This window comes from Dermacentor andersoni, chromosome 1 (assembly GCF_023375885.2).
Source record: "Dermacentor andersoni chromosome 1, qqDerAnde1_hic_scaffold, whole genome shotgun sequence".
Lineage (NCBI taxonomy): Eukaryota > Metazoa > Arthropoda > Arachnida > Ixodida > Ixodidae > Dermacentor > Dermacentor andersoni.
In genome coordinates this window covers 231,907,192-231,927,672 of record NC_092814.1, presented here as the reverse complement: position 1 = coordinate 231,927,672, position 20,481 = coordinate 231,907,192, and positions in this window count along the sequence as shown.

Here is a 20,481-nt window from a genome sequence, read left to right as displayed (position 1 = left end):
GGCCGTGATAGCGTCAGCAACCAGGGCGGTGGCTGACGCTAGTGGGCGCTGTTCAAAACATGTCTTCTCTTACGTATTTGTATTAGGCACGGAGGAAGGAAGGTATTAGGCAAGACTACTCGCGGACAACTTTCTGTGGTTATAGAGGGAAAACTACGTGGGCGGAGCTTCTGCACATGTGTTACCGTGCCGAGTAGTGCGCCAGCGTTTGACAGTGCTTTTGGTTGCTCGGAGAAGACGCTGAATCGACGCCTCTTCCACGGGCGACGGTTTCGCGATTGCCCAGACGCGGCAGGGAAAAGCCGCAAAATAAGTAAACTTCTGCATTCAGCGATGTGTTTTGTGTTATTTAACTGTTACTAATAAGGTGTTTATGTTTTCTCTTCCCCAGCTTAAACTAACATGGACGAAAACGCAGGACTCTTTTTCACAAGCGCTCTCACTTTTGCGCGCTCAGTTGTCCGCGAGCACGGATGTCCGCGAGTATAGAGTGGCTCATGGAGTTTCTTACGATTACCTAGGAGGGAAAACCGTCGCTGCGACACTTGTGTATGCACGGGGTTGACGGGATGCAGTGACTTCTTATTGGCATCGTTCTCGGAGAGTCTTGATACCTTAAAGGCGCGCGGTAGGCCGTTCCGTCTGTCGCAGTCTGCCAAGGAGGTTATATAAATATTACGAAGTGGCGGTCCCTGCAGCCTCCTACGGGGGCGAGTGAAGCCGCGGCGACTGTATTGCTAGAGGCAAAAGAGGGCGCGTCCCCAGCATAGTCAGCCGCCGAGTACGCGCAGGATTCGCTTGAATTTGTAGGCCCCCTATAAAAACTTGAGCGGAAACATTAACGTGCATATCAGTTCACAACTGTGTGTCGTTGCCGAAAAAAAGATTTCTGCATCGAGCTCTTGCAGCAGGCTTCGGGCTTCGTCAAAAGCAACCGGTGGCACGCTTCGCCAATTGCACTTCTTCGCTATGTTAAATTACAAAGAGTCTATGGTGTGATGTAAGTGTGCAATATTTCCACTGATTACCCGCACAGGGAACCCTGATCACGAGAAGGAAATTCATAGAAGAATAAAAAATGGGTTGGATCACATACGGCAGACATTGTCAGCTCCTGACTGGAAGCTTACCCTTATCATTGAAAAGGAAGGTGTGCAATCAGTTTATTTTACCGGTGCTAACATATGGGGCAGAGTCTTGGAGATCGATAAAGAAGCTTGAGACCAAGTTAAGGGCCGCGCAAGAAGTGACGGAACGAAGAATGCTAGCCATAGCGTTAAGAGACAGAAAGAGAGAGGTTTGGATCAGATAGCAAATGGGTATAGCCGATATTCCAATGGACATTAAGAGAAAAAAATGGAGCTGGGCAGGTCATGTAATGCGCAGGTTTGATAACCGTTCGACCATTAGGGTTACAGAATGGGTACCAAGAGAAGGGGAACGCAGTCGAGGACGCCAGAAGACTAGGTGGAGCGATGAAATTAGGAAATTTGCTGGCGCTGCTTGGAATCGGTTGCCGGAGGACAGGGGTAACTGGAGATCGCAGGGAGAGGCCTTCGTCCTGCAGCGGTCATAAAGTAGTATGATAATGATGATGATGATGATGACCCGCTGGTTGTCGACAAACATTTTCAGCCACCGTTTGTAGAGACCTAATACACTTTCCACCAGAAATGTCTGATTATATGGCGCGACCACCGTATTCATGTATTGGTTTGTATCGTAGGCGTAATTACCGGAGTGGGCGCGCTTACTTCCCCACTGTCAGAAGTGGAGGGGCAAAGTATGCCATTTGCCCTTCCCCTCTTTCGAAAGCGGGCGCTTTCGGCTGCGCGCTGGAAAATCCAACAAAACAATAGCTGAGGCCGAAATATCTTTGCGAATGAATTAACCACGCGAGTAATACTTTTATTTATAACGTATGCCATGTTTGGGCAGTGAGGATTGCCCGTCGTACATCGCCGCGATGAGCTGCCGCAGACGACGACCGGTGTGCGCCATACACGCTGGCCTTGAGGAGAAGGCTAGCGCCGGGCAGTTCCCGCCATAACAAATATCACATCGCGCTTCTTGCATCATGTCCAGTTTTTTGGGACCGCCTAATCATATTTGAGAACACAAAATTAGCTTGCTATGTTTAGCCTAAGGGCGAGGGATTATAAAGTATTTTACATATCAAATTATAATCAGCCGCGCCCAACGAGGCGTGCCATACGGAACGACATGGTGTTGGATTATGAAATAACACACGCACGCACGCACGCACGCACGCACGCACGCACGCACGCACACACACACACACACACACACACACACACACACACGCACGCACGCACGCACGCACGCACACACACACACACACACACACACACACACACACACACACACACACACACACACACACACACACGCGCGCGCGCGCACGCACGCACGCACGCACACACACGCACGCACACACACACATTCAGATGCTGTGGAGTTTCATTGCGTAATCACCACTTATCCTAGATATGTTGGTGGAAACGACCTTCAGGAATGTCGACAGTTGCGCGATTTGGTGGCTGTTCATTTGGCAACGGTTTTGCTGTGCGGCCTTTCTGCTTTATTGTGTCGTGTCTTTGTTATTGTGACGTGCTACATAAAAGATTTTCCGATCGAGAAAGACGCCCACAAGTGCACGCAAAGTGCCTCGAGCGCCGGTCGCGCGGCAATATTGCGTGCATTCGCGTGCTTCTTTCACGCTTGGAAAAACACTTTTCTGTACGCAGCACGTATTGAGCAACAGAAAGCTGTATCGGGAGTTTTTCATGTTGCTCTACAATTTTCTCATTGAAACGTTTCATATAACTATAATATTCTCGAAGTTAATTTTAATTAATGCATAATTATGCAATTAGGCGGAATGCAAAAATTTATCTGAGTATCTCCAAGTGACGACAAACAACATTACCACCCGCCGTGGTTGCTCAGTGGCTATGGTGTTGGGCTGCTGAGCACGAGGTCGCGGGATCGAATCCCGGCCACGGCGGCTGCATTTCGATGGGGGTGAAATGCGAAAACACCCGTGTACTTAGATTTAGGTGCACGTTATAGATCCCCAGGTGGTCGAAATTTCCGGAGTCCTCCACTACGGCGTGCCTCATAATCAGAAAGTGGTTTTGGCTCGCTAAACCCCATAATTTTTTGTTAAACAACATTACCTTAATTCTGTCCAGCTACGTAGCATTTGCGTATTTTAAATCTTGGTTCATGATAGTTGGGACACCCTGTGTATATATTTGGCATCGAGGGTTTTCTTCGCAATGGTAGAACGAACCGCCGGTGTACCAAATACTTGGCGGAGCTGCTGCTTGGCAGCCTAGTAAGTAAAGTCTATTTTGTGGTTGAAGAACCAAGTCTTCGCCACACCCGTCAAGTAGAAGGAGACTTGGTGGAGCTTGAGGAGTTCGTCCCAGCTATTAGCGGAACTTACTCGCTCGCTCGTAGTCGTCGAGCCAGTCTTCCACACCTTCCCCACGAAGACCAACGAAGAGATGGAGGTCACGCTGGTTGCTGCTTATAATGTACGGTGTGGCTTGCGGTGTCCGAACGGCAACGGTAGAAGTGGAAGGTGGGTCGACCTGAGACAAGCTAGCGGACAGTGGGCGCAAGCGGCGGCCTGAACGAAGCTCCAGGGGGTAGGCTGAGCGGGTAGAGGACTGAGGATCGAAGAGTACCTCCACCACGCATGACGCCTCTGTTGGAACGACGTTTATTTGGCCAGAGTACTTGGCATCGAACCAGCGAAGGCACACGCCTTAGGATGGTGATGATAATATACAGATGAAGAAGACGTGCGTAATAGACGGCCACTATATATATATATATATATATATATATATATATATATATATATATATATATATATATATATATATATATATATATATATATATATGAGAGAGAGAGAGAGAGAGGTTGGTTTGCTGTTGGAAAGTCTGGAAAACAGTTTTACTGCTCGTCGTAATGTGCTCGATTAGATTTCTGAGTGATGTGGTGTATCCGAAACATTATATAGCACTCTGCAATCTTGTACGTGGAGTTTAGCATAAGTGCTCTTGTTTTTAAGCCATAACACAACATAATGTTTTGATCGGCGAGTTGGTACGTATCTGCGTATGAACTGGCAGTAAGACATGCAGAGGCGTACACAAGGGAAGAAGTGGACTGGTTGTCAATTTCAATTCACTTTATTTACCAGATAGTTCAGGCTGCACTTGCAACGTTCCCCCCCCCCCTTTTTTTTCCCTCATAGATCGTGCACTCGTCCTTCTTGTGCGCGCGTCTCACTGGTTTCCCTATTACAAACACAAACATTGCGCGATACGTCTAAACGAAATTGAGAATGTCGTGGAAAATGCGCACCGCACGTCACAACCCGAGCCAACTGCGCTACATATTACCACACACAGTGACTTGCCAGTGGCTACTTGACGGGCCAGTGACTACTTGAAGTTTCATACGTGTACGTTCGAGCACTATCCTAGCCGTTCCCAGCTGAAGCAAACGTACGCACATCATCGTGAACAAATAACGAGAGCTTACGTTGCAGCCGGAAAATTATAACAGGGGCGTCTGCATTACGTGATTGGTGCAGCCATAAACTCCTAAGATGTAGTCATGCCTTCGGAGAGTATGCCACAATCAGTTAAACACTGTTTCGATTGCGTACAATAAGCACGACGAACGCCCCCCACGCGGTGCTACGGCGACTGTGTCGGCTTGGGCTTTCTGCCTCTAGCAAGATGGCGGCAACCGGCTTGACATTTAGGAGCCACGTCCACATTTCCTTGGAATCTGCAATGTTACAATGGTTCAAGTGCTACTAAAATATAAGCTGTATATACTGTTAATATATATACTTGAATACTAATACTAGTAATATATATATATATATATATATATATATATATATATATATATATATATAAATATACTGTTAATATTACACGATAACAACTTTTATTTAATCACGAGGAGTTGTGCTATAATGAACAAATATATAAAAAGTAAGAAGTACTGGCAGGGCCGCTAAAGTTGGAGAGAAGACGACAAGGTCCTTCACCACTTTGCGACAGTTTGTCGTCTGTTCTTGCTGCTTTTCATCGCTTGATACCTGCAGGTGAGTAAACATTGTTGAAAGATTTAATACATGGTAGTGAGTACCTCTTATGAATATTTTATTTAAAGAAAGCTTTAAAGAAAGGAAGTGCAGCCATATCAACGTTCTATCATTTATGCCATTTCTTGCTGAGCCCCAGCCAACGCAAGCCTCGCGTTCCCAAGATGCTATAGCGCCCATAAGAAAACTCGCGTAGACAGTAGCGCCACATTTCTGTCTAGGTAATATTCTAAAAAATGCTATGGGCTGGCTAGCAAAAGCATAGCCTTCGACATTAGCTTATGCTGCCCAGAGAAACCCGTCGCTGGCGCGTGGATTTGGACACCACCTGCTGCATGTGACCTTTTGCAATCCTGAGGCTCTGGTCTCCTATAGATTGCATTCTGCATGCGTGCTTGTATTGCAATTTCGGCGTAAACAATTTTTGCTTGCACTAAAGGAACACTAACTAGACATTTTGAAAAGACACTGAATAGATAAACTGGAAAATTCCAACGACATGGTGCGATTGACTTAGTACCTCGAGGAAAAAAAACACACAAAGAGGCGCACAACCTCCCCCCCCCCCCACACACACACACGCACGCACTGAAATGGCTCAGGTGAAATATTCCTCAAGGAAGTAAGTTGCAAGTAATTTCTGCTCACAGGATAGGGTCGAAAACGCGTGCTTTTTGCATTTTCTTGATGGTCAGATTCCAAACACGTAATAAACATTTGAATTTGGATACAAGCGTGGTGGTGTCAAAACTTTCACAAAAGAGAGCGGAACGGTAGGAAGGTTAAAACTCTCGCGCAAGAGTAGCTGGGCTCAAGTATAAATGAATTCGGATTTGATTGAGCACGTGAACATCCGAACGTCATAGAAACGGCTTTCGTTAAAATTATTCGAATTCTAAGGCTGAGCATTCCAGCAGAAGTATGCTGCGAGGCTCACCGATGTGTTATACTACTATGCGAGAATAATTCTGGGCGTCAAATTGGAACCTAACTTGGTCTCGTCGGCAGACATTCACTATATATGTAAAGCCCTGTTGTGTCCCCCCCCCCCCCACACACACACAACACACGCACGCTTTAGGGCAATGTATTACGCTACCAAAAAAGGGCATTCACGTAGCCGCTGTCGTACCACGCCAGCAAGCGATTAGCGCAGGCGTCAGCTAAAAATCGGCAAACGACCACTCGAGATTCTTGAAAAGCGAACAAATGACAAATAGATCGGCACAGGAACGCCGACGCGTGTCTCCATGTCCTGCGCATCTGGCCGGCGCACCCTTGCAGAACGCGTCAATACCAAAGAGGCCTATTTTTTTTTTTCTTGCTGTGTAGCACCACGCGGAAACTAATAACGTTTGATGTATCAAATTCCATATTAGCTACAAATGGCAGCAAAAGTTTTCGTTGCACGGGAAAGGGTGCTACTGGGCAGTATTCTATATATCGCTTCATTAGATGAGCATTGTAGCGACGCTGACGACGTGTATTTGCTCCGTTTTATTTATTTATTTATTTGGCTCTTTTTGTGACGAAAGTAACAAAAATGGACGGTGCGAGGCGATCTAAACCATCGCTTCTTAGCAGGCACCTTACGAAAGAACAAAACGAAGCACGGAAAGCCTTCACACGCACATTAATGCCACGTTAACATCTACTGTGGCATTGCACACACGCCTGTTCTCGCTAAGCTCGATTTTGCGCCGTCTCTTCGTGCTCTTGTGTCTTTTCACCTTCTCCGCGACGCTTTTCAGAATGGGTCGCTCACACTGCGAAAAAACTGCCGGCCGAGCCGCATGCATATCAGGTCCCGCACGGGGCGATGCCGAGGAAGGTCAGAGCGGAGAAGCCACCGCGGCGTCTGCCGCGTGCCCTGCTCGCGCTGTATTCGCGCGCGTACATGTCGCGTGCGAGTGTCGTGACCCGCTGGTCTCGAATCGGCCGAAAAAATATGCGCCTGCGTGCCGGCGCTCCCCGCGGGCTGAGATCGAGGCAGTCCGCGCGCACGCCTCTCATTTTCTCTCGGGAACTGGGTGCACGCACTGCGCGCATGCCACGGCGCCCGGGAACAATGCGGGGGGCTCGCGCGTTTGCTGCTCTGCGTCGCCGTGGCTGTGACGCGAGCAAGCAGCTCTCCTTACAGGGTTACTGCGAAACTGCGCCCAGCCTCTGCGAATTCCTAATTGGGCGAAGAAAGAACGACAGAAAGAAGCAGACGGTAAGCCAACCACGGGAGGCGTGACACAAAAGTGGTGCGGGTAGGAAACTGCTATTGTCGTCAACGTCGCGACTGCGAGCTTCGCCGAGCGAAGGCACCAAATCGCTTCATTCTCTAAAATAATAATAAAACAAAATGAAGTGATTTCATTTTGATTCAAAGTCGCGACCCAACCCAATGACCAAATAACTATTTGTCGTGGTATCGGTTCTTTCGATAACTATTTGCGCACTTGGTTGTAGTTTCAAAGACGCGTAACGATGGTAAGAAACAATAGGACAGGAAAGGGCGTCTCATTTATGCCCTGTGGTTTCTTCGCGTCCTTTACAAACCAGCCCAGCAACAAGTATATCGATAGATTAAATTTGTGCGCCGTTTTATGGGCCATGTCTTTTGGTTATTATATGTACCAACTGTTTTGTTACTATTAACACTGCAGACCCCGTAGAAGCTCTCTCTCGTTTACCGGAACAAGTTTTAAATACCACGGAATATGTGGTATCGCATATAATTACGATGGAACAGAGAAATCGTTTTATTTGGCACCTGCTGCACAGAATTTGATGAGGTTTATTAAATTTGAAAGAAGAACTTAAAATGTACTGATTGTAGCAAGTAGATTTTATATTTAGGCCAGAAATTCTTGAATAACAAGTCTTGAAAATTGTGGAAAATTAAACAACAAAAACAACAAGGACCACACCTCGAGTAGCAAGACTACAACTTCGTAACACGAAAATAAATAAAAATAAATAAATAAATAAATAAATAAATAAATAAACGATACCGCGTCTATGTGACATCTAAAGACATCTGAAGCGCACAGTGTTGATGTATTACACACCGTTATGTAATATACAGGGTGTCCCACGTAACTTGAGCCAAACATTAAACATATGCAAATGCCACGTAGCTGGACAGAACCAAGGTAATGTTGTTTTGCCGTCACTTGGAGATAGTCAGATTATTGTTTTTCATTCCGCCTAATTAGATAATTATTGTGAATTCATTAATCAACTTCTCAAATATTATAATTTGATGAAAAGTGTCAATGAGGAAATGTTAGAGTAACATGAAAAACTCCCGATACAGCTTTCTCTTGCTCGAAACGTGTTAACAGCAGTGTTTTCTGAGCGTGACAAGCCCGCGAATACACGCAATGTGCCTCGAGCGGCCAGTCGCGCGGCAATATTGCGTGTACTCGCCGGCTTCCTTCACTCTCGGAAAAACATTTTTGCGTAGCACGTATTCAGCAACAGAAAGCTGTAGCGGGAGTTTTTTATGTTGCTCCACAATTTTTTCAGTGACACTTTCCATCTAATTATAATATTTGAGAATTTTATAAGTAACTAAGACTAATTATGCAAGTAGTAAGCATTCAAAAAATAATCTGAGTATCTCCAAGCGACGCCAAGCAACATTATCTTGGTTCTGTCCAGTGGCATTTGCATATTTTTTATGTTTGGCTTAAGCTACGTGGGACACCATGTATATGGCGCCGATTTATGAGTAGGACTTCTGCGAAACCCTCGTAAACATTTCAACTATGTCATTTAAGTCGAAAGCTCATATATCGCATTTGTCCGCTTCAAATGCTTAAGTGAAGCAATTTATAGAACTGCTATATGTGTTTTTAGTGATTAGTTGTCGATGTGTAGACTTTGCGCTTTAGTTATATTTTGTAATGTGGCCAATTTTAGGCACTTTTCATTAAAAAAAATGTTGAGGCCATAAACAAGAATTCTACAATCCGTAGAATTAAGCGTTCTCTCTTAAACGCAGTAAGCTTTATTCAAATTGGTTGAGCGATTGTTGAGCGTTTCTGCCTTTTACATGTATTTGAATGCTTACATGCTCTACACGTATGTTACGTGCATTTTACATGGCCCCGAAGTAAAGCTTCCTTTCAGGGGACGGCTATACAGCCAGACGTCAGGGACAGGCTCCTTCGTACTTTTATTATGCCATTGCCAAATAACAGTTTGCAGGGACGCGTGGATGACTGCAGACCGACGTCTCACTTATAAAGGATATAGAAGCAGCTTAAACCGAAAGTAACAAGGGAAAAGAAAATGCCTGCTGTGTCCTTCGAAGATCGTTTTGGATTGCGGCCAGCCACTCGGCGCTTGAAGACCTTCTCTTTGTGCGGTCAGAAATTCTCTGGACACAAACGCTATGAGTGGGCACAATGAACAGCCAGCAGACGGGCGACGCAATGCACGCAACAATGCGGAAGCGGGAAGTGAGGGCGCAGATGGCCTGGGCACAAGCGACGTCGGAGTGGGACGATCTTCGTGATTATCAATCAAGAAGATTTGGCCCAACATTTGCCAGTACCCAAGGAATAGGCTACACGCGGGGAAGTAAATAAGGTTTTACTATTTGCGAGTGTGATTTACCTAAGTTGTGGCAAAATTAAGGTGAGAAGAAATTAGACAGAGAGACGATATTCAACAGAGATAAGGCATTAAGAGGCGTGTCACGATTTAATTCAGGGATTTCCTTCCTTTGGAAGTAATCCGTGCGTGCGTTTCTGCGGCAAACTAACGGCGCGGATTCACAAAAGCTGTTTCGCAAGTGTCTTCTGCGATCGGCCACCCGTCTCGGTGGCTCAGCATACAGCTGTGGCGTTGTCCTGCGCAGCGCGAGGTCGCGGATTCGATTCCCCGCCGCGATGGGCGCATTCGATGGGGGGTGGACTGCGAAAACGCTCGTGTGCCGTGCTTTTGGGTAGATTAAAAAAAAAAAAAGCTGGTGGTCAAAATTAATCCTGAGCACTGCACTATGGCGTCCCTCATAGCCCACTGTACAAGTTCGGGACGGTAAAAACGCGCAATAAATATTCCTGCTATCGGACGTAACCGCGGTGATACTACCCTCGTTACCAACCCGATTGCTATCATGCATGACCGGTGGGCGCTTGAGCGCTAGTCGATGACAAAATGCCCACAAAAGAAAAGGTTTTGTGAATACGAGCCCAGGAGGACGAATTCACAAAGCATTTCGTTCGTAAGAGCTGTTTGCCATTGGCCAGCCGCGTTTCTAACACAATGACTAACATGACGATTGGTCTGCCTACTGCTGTTGCGAATAAATCTAGCGTAAGTACTTTTGTGGGAATGCCGGCCCAGGACCCGTATTAATAAAAAAAGTGTTTAGGCTAGAGCTGTTCGTAAGAGCAGGTGGGTGGTAGGCCAATCGTGATGTTGGTCATATTGTTAGCGAAGGCGGCCGCTCAATGGCAACCAGTTCTTGAACGAAAAACTTTGTTCGTAAATTCGGCCTATTTGGGCCATATTCGCAGGGGCCTTGTGGGATCGAATTAGGCCCCTGGGGCCATGTCGTATGTTTGCGATGCTGTTTTTATAAATAACGAAAAGTACTCCCTGTAATCGACTTGAAAAATGTCACTATTTGAACACACTTTGCGTACACTAGCGGGAGCCTGAAATGCCAATGTTTGTTTGGCTTTTCCTGTGCTCGAGGGGCCAAACGCACAGTTTTTATTTTCCCCGCTAATAACAAAGTTTTCTCTAGTATTATATCCGCTATCATGCTTGGCCGGTGCCTCTTGTGACTAGCCATTTCAGCGTACGAATAGATCGCACATTTCCGGGCTCATTCGAGAACACACATACGCCGCATAAAACTAGCACCATTTTCGAGCTGTCTATTAGAGGACGTTTAGCTTGACGAAGCTATTATCGTGTGCGACTTGACTAAAACGCATCCATAAGATTTGGAGCAGCCGCCTGTTACTGACAATTCTGTATGGGAGGGGTGCAGCAAAATGTCTGGATCGATGAACGATGAAAGGCGGAAGCGTAGGCAGGCTCATTAGGTGAGGTATGAGTCAAAAAAGACATATCAGGAGCATTTAGGGATTAGCGGCTCATGGGAAGGAAAGAATACGTGGCTGGGAGTAGCTTACCTATGGACAGACAGTGATAGCAAAGAGCAAAATGAAGAATTGATTGACTCATAATTGATATTAGAAGGGACATGATTTAGTTCAGAAAATTGGACCGGGTGATATTCGCAAGATATGTGAATGTGCACATGGGGGATCTAAACGGATATAGTTATTGCAACGGCTCTTTAGGGCTGCATTAGTGCAACTAAGAGAACCAATTATAGTACTTAACAGGGATAATAAGTGTCATGGACAGGCAGCGTGACAATGCGGAAACAGGCAGTCGTGCATCGACTACGCCTTAGCCTCAGAAACGGTCTACGAACGACTAGACCAAACGACGATAGATGAACACGGAAAGAAATAGCGTGGGTAGCGATCATAAACGTTTAACCTTAAAATTTGGGAGAGATACTAACGCATAGCACCACCTAATCGCAACAGTATGCTTGAAAATTAATGAAAGGCAAATGGCAGAGATCGGAAAAGGCAGAGAAAGAAAAATAGAGGCTCTTCCTACAGCGTTATGGGATTATAAGGAGCTAGTGGGCGTCATGTGGCAGGAGATGAGACAAACGTGACTCAACAATTGTCGGAGTGTAAAAAGGGACCACGTAAGTGGTGGAACAAGGAAATAAAGTAAGCGGTAGAAAGGCATAAACCGGTGTCTATAGGGATCATCATCATCATCACCATCATCATCATCATCATCACCATCATCATCATCAGCCTGGTTACGCCCACTTCAGGGCAAAGGCCTCTCCCATACTTCTCCAACAACCCCGGTCATGTACTAATTGTGGCCATGTCGTCCCTGCAAACTTCTTAATCTCATCCGCCCACCTAACTTTCTGCCGCCCCCTGCTACGCTTCCCTTCCCTTGGAATCCAGTCCGTAACCCTTAATGACCATCGGTTACCTTCCCTCCTCATTACATGTCCTGCCCATGCCCATTTCTCTTTCTTGATTTCAACTAAGATGTCATTAACTCGCGTTTGTTCCCTCACCCAATCTGCTCTTTTCTTATCCCTTAACGTTACACCCATCATTCTTCTTTCCATAGCTCATTGCGTCGTCCTCAATTTAAGTATAACCCTTTTCGTAAGCCTCCAGGTTTCTGCCCCGTAGGTGAGTACTGGTAAGACACAGCTATTATGCACTTTACTCTTGAGGGATAATGGCAACCTGCTGTTCATGAACTGAGAATGCCTACCAAACGCACCCCAGCCCATTCTTATTCTTCTGATTATTTCCGTCTCATGATCCGGATCCGCCGTCACTACCTGCCCTAAGTAGATGTATTCTCTTACCACTTCCAGTGCCTCGCTACCTATTGTAAATTGCTGTTCTCTTCCGAGACTGTTCAACATTAGTTTTCTGCAGATTAATTTTTAGACCCACTCTTCTGCTTTGCCTCTCCAGGTCACTGAGCATGCATTGCAATTGGTCCCCTGTGTTACTAAGCAAGGCAATATCATCAGCGAATCCCAAGTTACTAAGGTATTCTCCATTAATTTTTATCCCCAATGCTTCCCAATCCAGGTCTCTGAATACCTCCTGTAAGCACGCTGTGAATAGCATTGGAGAGATCGTATCTCCCTGCCTGACGCCTTTCTTTATTGGGATTTTGTTGCTTTCTTTATGGAGGACTATGGTGGCTGTGGAGCCGCTATAGGTAACTTGCAGTATTTTTACATACGGCTCGTCTACACCCCGATTCCGTAATGCTTCCATGACTGCTGAGGTTTCGACAGAATCAAACGCTTTCTCGTAATCAATGAAAGCTATATATAAGGGTTGGTTATATTCCGCACATTTCTCTATCACCTGATTGATAGTGTGAATATGGTGTATTGTTGAGTAGCCTTTACGGAATCCTGCCTGGTCCTTTGCTTGACAGAAGTCTAAGCTGTTCCTGATTCTATTTGCGATTACCTTAGTAAATATTTTGTAGGCAACTGACAGTAAGCTGATCGGTCTATAATTTTTCAAGTCTTTGGCGTCCCCTTTCTTATGGATTAGGATTATGTTAGCGTTCTTCCAAGATTCCGGTACGCTCCAGGTCATGAGGCATTGCGTATACAGGGTGGCCAGATTCTCTAGAACAATCTGCCCACCATCCTTCAACAAATCTGCTGTTACCTGATCCTCCCCAGCTGCCTTCCCCCTTTGCATAGCTCCCAAGGCTTTCTTTACTTCTTCCGGCGTTACCTGTGGGATTTCGAATTCCTCTAGACTATTCTCTCTTCCATTATCGTCATGGGTGCCACTGGTACTGTATAAATCTCTATAGAACTCCTCAGCCACTTGAACTATCTCATCCATATTAGTAATGATATTGCCTGCTTTGTCTCTTAACGCATACATCTGATCTTTGCCAATACCTAGTTTCTTCTTCACTGCTTTTAGGCTTCCTCCGTTCCTGAGAGCATGTTCAATTCTATCCATATTATACTTCCTTATGTCAGCTGTCTTACGCTTGTTGATTAACTTCGAAAGTTCTGCCAGTTCTATTCTAGCTGTAGGGTTAATGGCTTTCATACATTGGCGTTTCTTGATCAGATCTTTCGTCTCCTGCGATAGCTTACTGGTATCCTGTCTAACGGAGTTACCACCGACTTCTATTGCACACTCCTTAATGATGCCCAAAAGAATGTCGTTCATTGCTTCTACACTAAGGTCCTCTTCCTGAGTTAAAGCCGAATACCTGTTCTGTAGCTTGATCTGGAATTCCTCTATTTTCCCTCTTACCGCTAACTCATTGATCGGCTTCTTATGTACCAGTTTCTTCCGTTCCCTCCTCAGGTCTAGGCTAATTCGAGTTCTTACTATTCTATGGTCACTGCAGCGCACCTTGCTGAGCACGTCCACATCTTGTATGATGCCAGGGTTAGCGCAGAGTATGAAGTCTATTTCATTTCTAGTCTCGCCGTTCGGGCTCCTCCACGTCCACTTTCGGCTATCCCGCTTGCGGAAGAAGGTATTCATTATCCGCATATTATTTTGTTCCGCAAACTCTACTAATAACTCTCCCCTGCTATTCCTAGTGCCTATGCCATATTCCCCCACTGCCTTGTCTCCAGCCTGCTTCTTGCCTACCTTGGCATTGAAGTCGCCCATCAGTATAGTGCATTTTGTTTTCATTCTACCCATCGCCGATTCCACGTCTTTATAGAAGCTTTCGACTTCCTGGTCATCATGACTGGATGTAGGGGCGTAGGCCTGTACAACCTTCATTTTGTACCTCTTGTTAAGTTTCACAACAAGTCCTGCCACCCTCTCGTTAATGCTATAGAATTCTTGTATGTTACCAGCTATATTCTTATTAATCAGGAATCCGACTCCTAGTTCTCGTCTCTCCGCTAAGCCCCGGTAGCACAGGACGTGCCCGCTTTTTATCACTGTATATGCTTCTTTTGGACTCCTAATTATAGGGATTATAGGGATTATAGAGAAGCCAAAAAAGTTGGAATTGAATGACGAGCGATAGAGTGTAAAATTGGGCGGGTTGTTCACCTGTCTTATGTACTTCTCAGTCTTGCGTTGCTGTTATTTCTGCGTTGCTTTTACTATGGAGAAGAAGTACCGCTTAGACGAAGCAAGTACAGGGAAAATAAAAGGGTGGTGAGTGAACTAATAGAACAAAGAATTAAATGTAGAAGAGAACGTTCGGTGCACGACACATTCTAAAAATGCTGCGGTACATGCGGCACAGAAAGCACTGCGGTACATGAAAGACGTTATTAGGGACAACTTCGGCAAGCAAGAAAGCGTTGTCCAGACTAAACCAGATCCAACAATAAATTAAACAGCAAGAAATTAAACGAAGAAAACTTTTACTGGAAAAAAACAGAAGAAAATGTCCCTAATGACAAGGCAGCAGGACCAGATTAAATCCCGACAGAGCTAATCAACCAAGTGGGTCCAAAGAGCAAGGTACAGCTGACTCATGCCATAGAGCAAGTTAATAAAAGAAGGAAAATTCAGATTGGATGGCATGAAAGCAGGATGAACGTTATCTATAAAGGCAAAGTTAATAAGGATAAGACGAGCTCGTACTGATCAGTTGCAGTAACGTCTGTAATATATAGAATGGCAATGCGAGCCATACCCGCCGCTATGGCTTGGCGGCTACGGTGTGGCGTTGCTAAGCACGAGTCGCGGGATGAAATGCCGGCCGTGGCGGCCGCATTTCGATGGGGGCACGTTAAAGATCCCCTGGTAGTCGAAATTAATCCGGGGTCCCCCACCAAGGCTTGCCTCATAATCAAATCGTAGTTTTGGCACTTCAAACCTCAGAATCCAATGCAAGCCATAAAATTAGAGCTGTTCAAATGGGCGGAGAAAAATCATATATTGGGGTAACTACAGAATGGATTCAGACCGGGCAGGCGTTTAGAAAGATATATTCGTACTAACCCAGGCCCTAGAGATCTCAATTGCTCAGAATAGACTTTTATGGATAGTATTTCTAGATATTAAGGGCGCTTACGACAACGTAGACAGGGAATAACTATGGTATAGTCTCAAGCACCAAGGCATAAATGACGATATTGTGGAGTTGCTAAGCAAGACGCATGTATATATATGGACAACTGAAGACAAATCACATGGGAAGGCCGGGAATGCAGATAACAAGTAGAAACTGATCGAGGACTGAAGCAAGGGTGCCATCTGTCTTCATTGTTGTACGCTTTTTTTGGTCAAGGGCACAGAAAGACAACTAGGAAACAGTGAATTAGGTTGTCATTTAATCTTGCATCCGTAGAGAGTGTAACAGAGTCTCTGGACTGAAGTATGTGAACGGCATAGTGTTACTAGCGGACGATGCATGCAGGGGATGTACAGAAACTTACCAATACGTGTGGCAACGAAGCGACATATCTGGGCCTTAACTTTATCTGAGAGAAATTAGAAATTATGCTCTTTAATCAGGATACGATTAATGACATGGTATCGATCCAACAGCAAGTTACACCCATAGTGAATCGATATGAATACCTCAGTGTATGTATAAATGAAGGAAAGGCCTACTCCAACATCCACCAAGGTTATCTCAGAATGAAGGGGAAGTGGAATGCAGCAATAATGAAACGTAGAACTTTTGGGCTACAGTAAATATGAGTTGGCGCGAGGAACTTGGACATGAGTCATGGTGCCAGCGTTTACGTTCGCATGTGTTGTCCTGGTAAATCAGAAATCTTGTCGGGCCTGGAAGTTAGCCAAAGGTCGATGGGCCGATTGACATTGTGGGCCCTCGACAAAATCACAAATGAGACATGCAGGGTGACGTGGCTTTGGCTTCTGTTGAAGCCAGAGAAGCACAGATCAAAATTATTTTTGAATACATACCAAGGAACATGGATGAAAAGCACTTATCGGCCGACGTGAACAAATATATGTACCTCGAAAGCGTGGACACGGAATGGAGGAAGAAGTCAAGGAAATTGGCAACCAAGTACACGGTGATTGAAAGTGTAAATTGACTACCAGGATTCATGAAAAAGAAAGCAAGAGAAAAGAGACGGTAAGTTGGATGCAAAGGATGGAAACAAAAAATAATACCATGGAGATTTATAAAAACGGCAAGAAAGAAATCACAGGGGAAGTCTGTATGATAGCGCAAAGGGCAGTGTTTTGCTATTTGAGGCCCGAACAGGCTGACTGAGGACAAAAACATAACGGAGTAAACATTCGCACCAGGATCAAGCATGTGCCTCCTGCAGCATAAGTGTGGAGACGGCTCCACACATCGTAATGGAATGCCAAGATATTCACCCAGCAAGACCTTTTAGTAAGAAGCGCTGACATTCAAAGCGGATGTGGTCGGGATAAGCAATTTTGAGACGTTTGTAGTATTGTCATTGCTTAAATAATTGTAAAATATAGAGATAGAGGTTTTATTGAGGACAGAGAAGATCGAGAAGAGATAGGCAAAATGCTAGCCTGCCATGGATGTAGTAAAACCTGATTAGCTCAAACAGGCTAGGTGACTATTTGTCGCTACCCCCTTTCGAAGGGGATGCCAATAGAAAACATCATAATCACCACTAGCATCACGACATGCGTGATATCTGGGGCGCAATCGGAGATCGTTGTTCGAAACGCGTTCAGTCTGCGTTCAGTTTCGCCTCACGCGATTGGCCTATAGCCGCGCCGACGGGCGCGGCTGACCACGTCGGCGCGGCCTAGGCCAATCGTGAAACTGAACGAAAACTGAACAACGATGGTTTCGAAGAACGATCTCCGATCGCGCCCCTGGGGTGAAATTCACATAGCTAACATATCCAACGATACGATTGGCAGGAATCTATTCTCACAACGAACAATTATGCAGTAAGAAATTTCTTGTGAATACTGGCCCTGATTCAACGTGTGCACGAAGCAGAGGTGTTTCGTTAAATCCGTGTGTGCGCAAAATATTGCGCCTATTTGTCATGAGTACAACAGTTGCTCAACCATTAAAAATGTTTAGTAGTGAAAATAGGCGCGGGGAGGCGATGGGCGACGCGATTCAGGATTGGAGATAGTGAGACAAAGGACGAATAACGCTCAAGACGGTCATGGAAAGTTGCTCCAGCACGAAATGGAAATAGTCCAGAGCAACCTATCCGCAATAATAGGCGAATTACCACTAGGAATGTTGGTATGGAAATGAACAGCTCTGACCACGGTAAATGCCCGTATCTCAATGTTGTTGGATTGCGCTGGAAAGAAAGCTCTTCCGAAGTTCTATATTCGGGTGAGAGAAAGCACCATTTTCTTCCGACACAGTAGCACCAGGCCCCACGCCAGTTTAAAGACGGTGTTACACATTGCCAAACTTGGCTGGGTTCGCATGCCACATACAATATACAATCCGCGCTGGCTATCTCCTTAATTTGGACTGCGCAGGGAACGTTTCCGTAGCATTTATATCGTCATGAGCGCTATAAACAGCAAGGGGTCAGCTCCCTTGGTCAGGACATTAGTCGACGCGGTACGCGGTGTTTGCGGTCAGTTTCGACTATCGAGAAGCATCGTTGCGCCTGCCAGATCTGTTCTACTTTCCCCGTCAAAAATATATACATATGCTAACTAGGAGGCATTATTTTTGCGGCGACCTTCATAGTGTGTTGACGTGCCGAAGTTGCGAGCGCACAAATGCACTTCGGGCTTGCGTTCAGGGGGCGATGAAGGTTGGCGGTTGCCGTTCCCGTCGAAGTCGGTCGTTCCGAGTCGGATGTGCTCGCTGCCACGGCGCTTCTTTCTCGTCCGGCACGCAGACAGCGCGCTTCCCTTGTGTGGCGTGAAGCCAAGCGCGGCGCGCAGAAAAGACGAGCGCTCGTCTTGGATAACGGGACTTTTCCGGCTCAAAAAGGGCGCCCATGACGCCCGAAGCGTGATTTGCCTCATAAGGTTCCGGTGTTTGTGCTCGCCGAGATTCTCGGCGCCGATAAAAGGGAAGGCCTTTTTTTTTTTCCACCACCGCAGCGCCAGAGCGCGCGCCGCGCGGGGGCAGAAACAAAGGCGATTGTTCTTCGCGCGGAACTGCTGCGGTCGCAGCCATTTGTTTGCCGCGTTTCTGGTTGCTGCGCCGACTGCCGCGGTTGCGCTGGTTCGCGCGCTGTTCGCCGTGGGCCAGCGTCGCGCGCTTTGTGCGCTTCGGAGCCACTGCACTGGCTGTGGGAGACTCTCCCACTGAGGTGACTGCGAAGAAAGTAGTGCACCGCCCAAGCACAGAGACAAGAGGAGGAGAACCCTTCGCTTTGCATAGAATGCTCTAATGACGCCGTTGTTTACCCGGTTTGCATACCGAATTGGGAACTTTCGCGGGCCTCACTTTCTTTGCGTTCTTCCTTTCTTTCAAGCGAGCGAGATGAGAGGCAGATAAGCAAACTCAATTAGGCTCCCCTGTACCAGCACTGCCGCATGCGGCTGCACTGTGCATTCCAATGGGACTGATTTTTTTTGTTTTTTCTGAGAGGAGCGCGCAGTTACGATGGTTAAATGTGATTTGGTACGATGTAGTGTTTGGATTTAGCCCCACAACCATACAAAATAGGTCTCCCGCATATGAAATTACTAGAGGTGGGAGAATATCACCTTTTTCGGATACAAATCGAATGCGAGTGGTAAGTATCAAATATCGAATAGAATAGCGAATAGTCAGATGCAAAACATATTTATTTAGGTATAGTTAGGTACCACGCCTCTACTGACTATAGCTCAAAAAATTCACCGACGATTACGATACTCCCTAACGTGGAATTTGAGCGCAGCTCTATACGTGTTTTCATGTCGCGATATATTGGCTGGCGCGGACAATCTGTCTCGTGCGGCATGGTGCAAACGGAGCGAAGTGTTGCAAAAGACCGGCGCTTTAACGTAAAGTTATTCCAAACTTTTCTATTCCAATTCTGCAATGAGTACTCCGCGATTGGTCAAAAACTTTTTTCGACCACAAACTGTTTCGTCTGTCTGTCACGCGACAGCACGAAAACCGCGATAACTCCCCATGTGATATGACGTGTATACACACTGATTACGCACAATTCGACCGAACGAAAGAAAAATAGTTATTTCTGATTCGACGCCTTTTCGCCATTAGCACGCTGCTATTTGTGAAAAGGTTTCGGGATGCACTGACTTCACCTGTCTGTCACGCGACGTCACAAAACCGCGAAAACTCACCGCGTCAAAGTGACGTGTACGCGTTAAAGATGCATTAATATGCCGAAAAAAAGTCTTTTTTTTTTTTTTTCGAATAGCCGGAGACTGTCCCGTTACGAAAGGAGCAGTAGATGACTGCCGCCGATAGCTCAGGCATTGGCTACTCGCACCTGTCAGAGCACGGGTTTATTTGCGTGTAATAAAACTTTTTGCATGGCCGTATAACCTTATCTCCATAAGGTTATACGGCAATGCAAAAAGCCCTTTCGGCACGTATATGACATCGCTCTGCCAACTCTGCTGAAAATCTGTTTTAGCGGCATTTTTAACCGTCCGTTGCACGCCGCCGCGATTTTCGACCAGACACTGCAAGCTAAGTAAGGGAAAGCGGACCAATCGCAGACGCCAGCACCACCCTCTTCATCCGGTTGTCTATTTTCAGTGCGCTGGCTCGGCCAACACCACCATACGAGAGAAGGCCTGAGCGCTCGGCGAGTGACGTCACGGAGAAGAGGCCGCCGGTGTGCTCGGGGATACGGG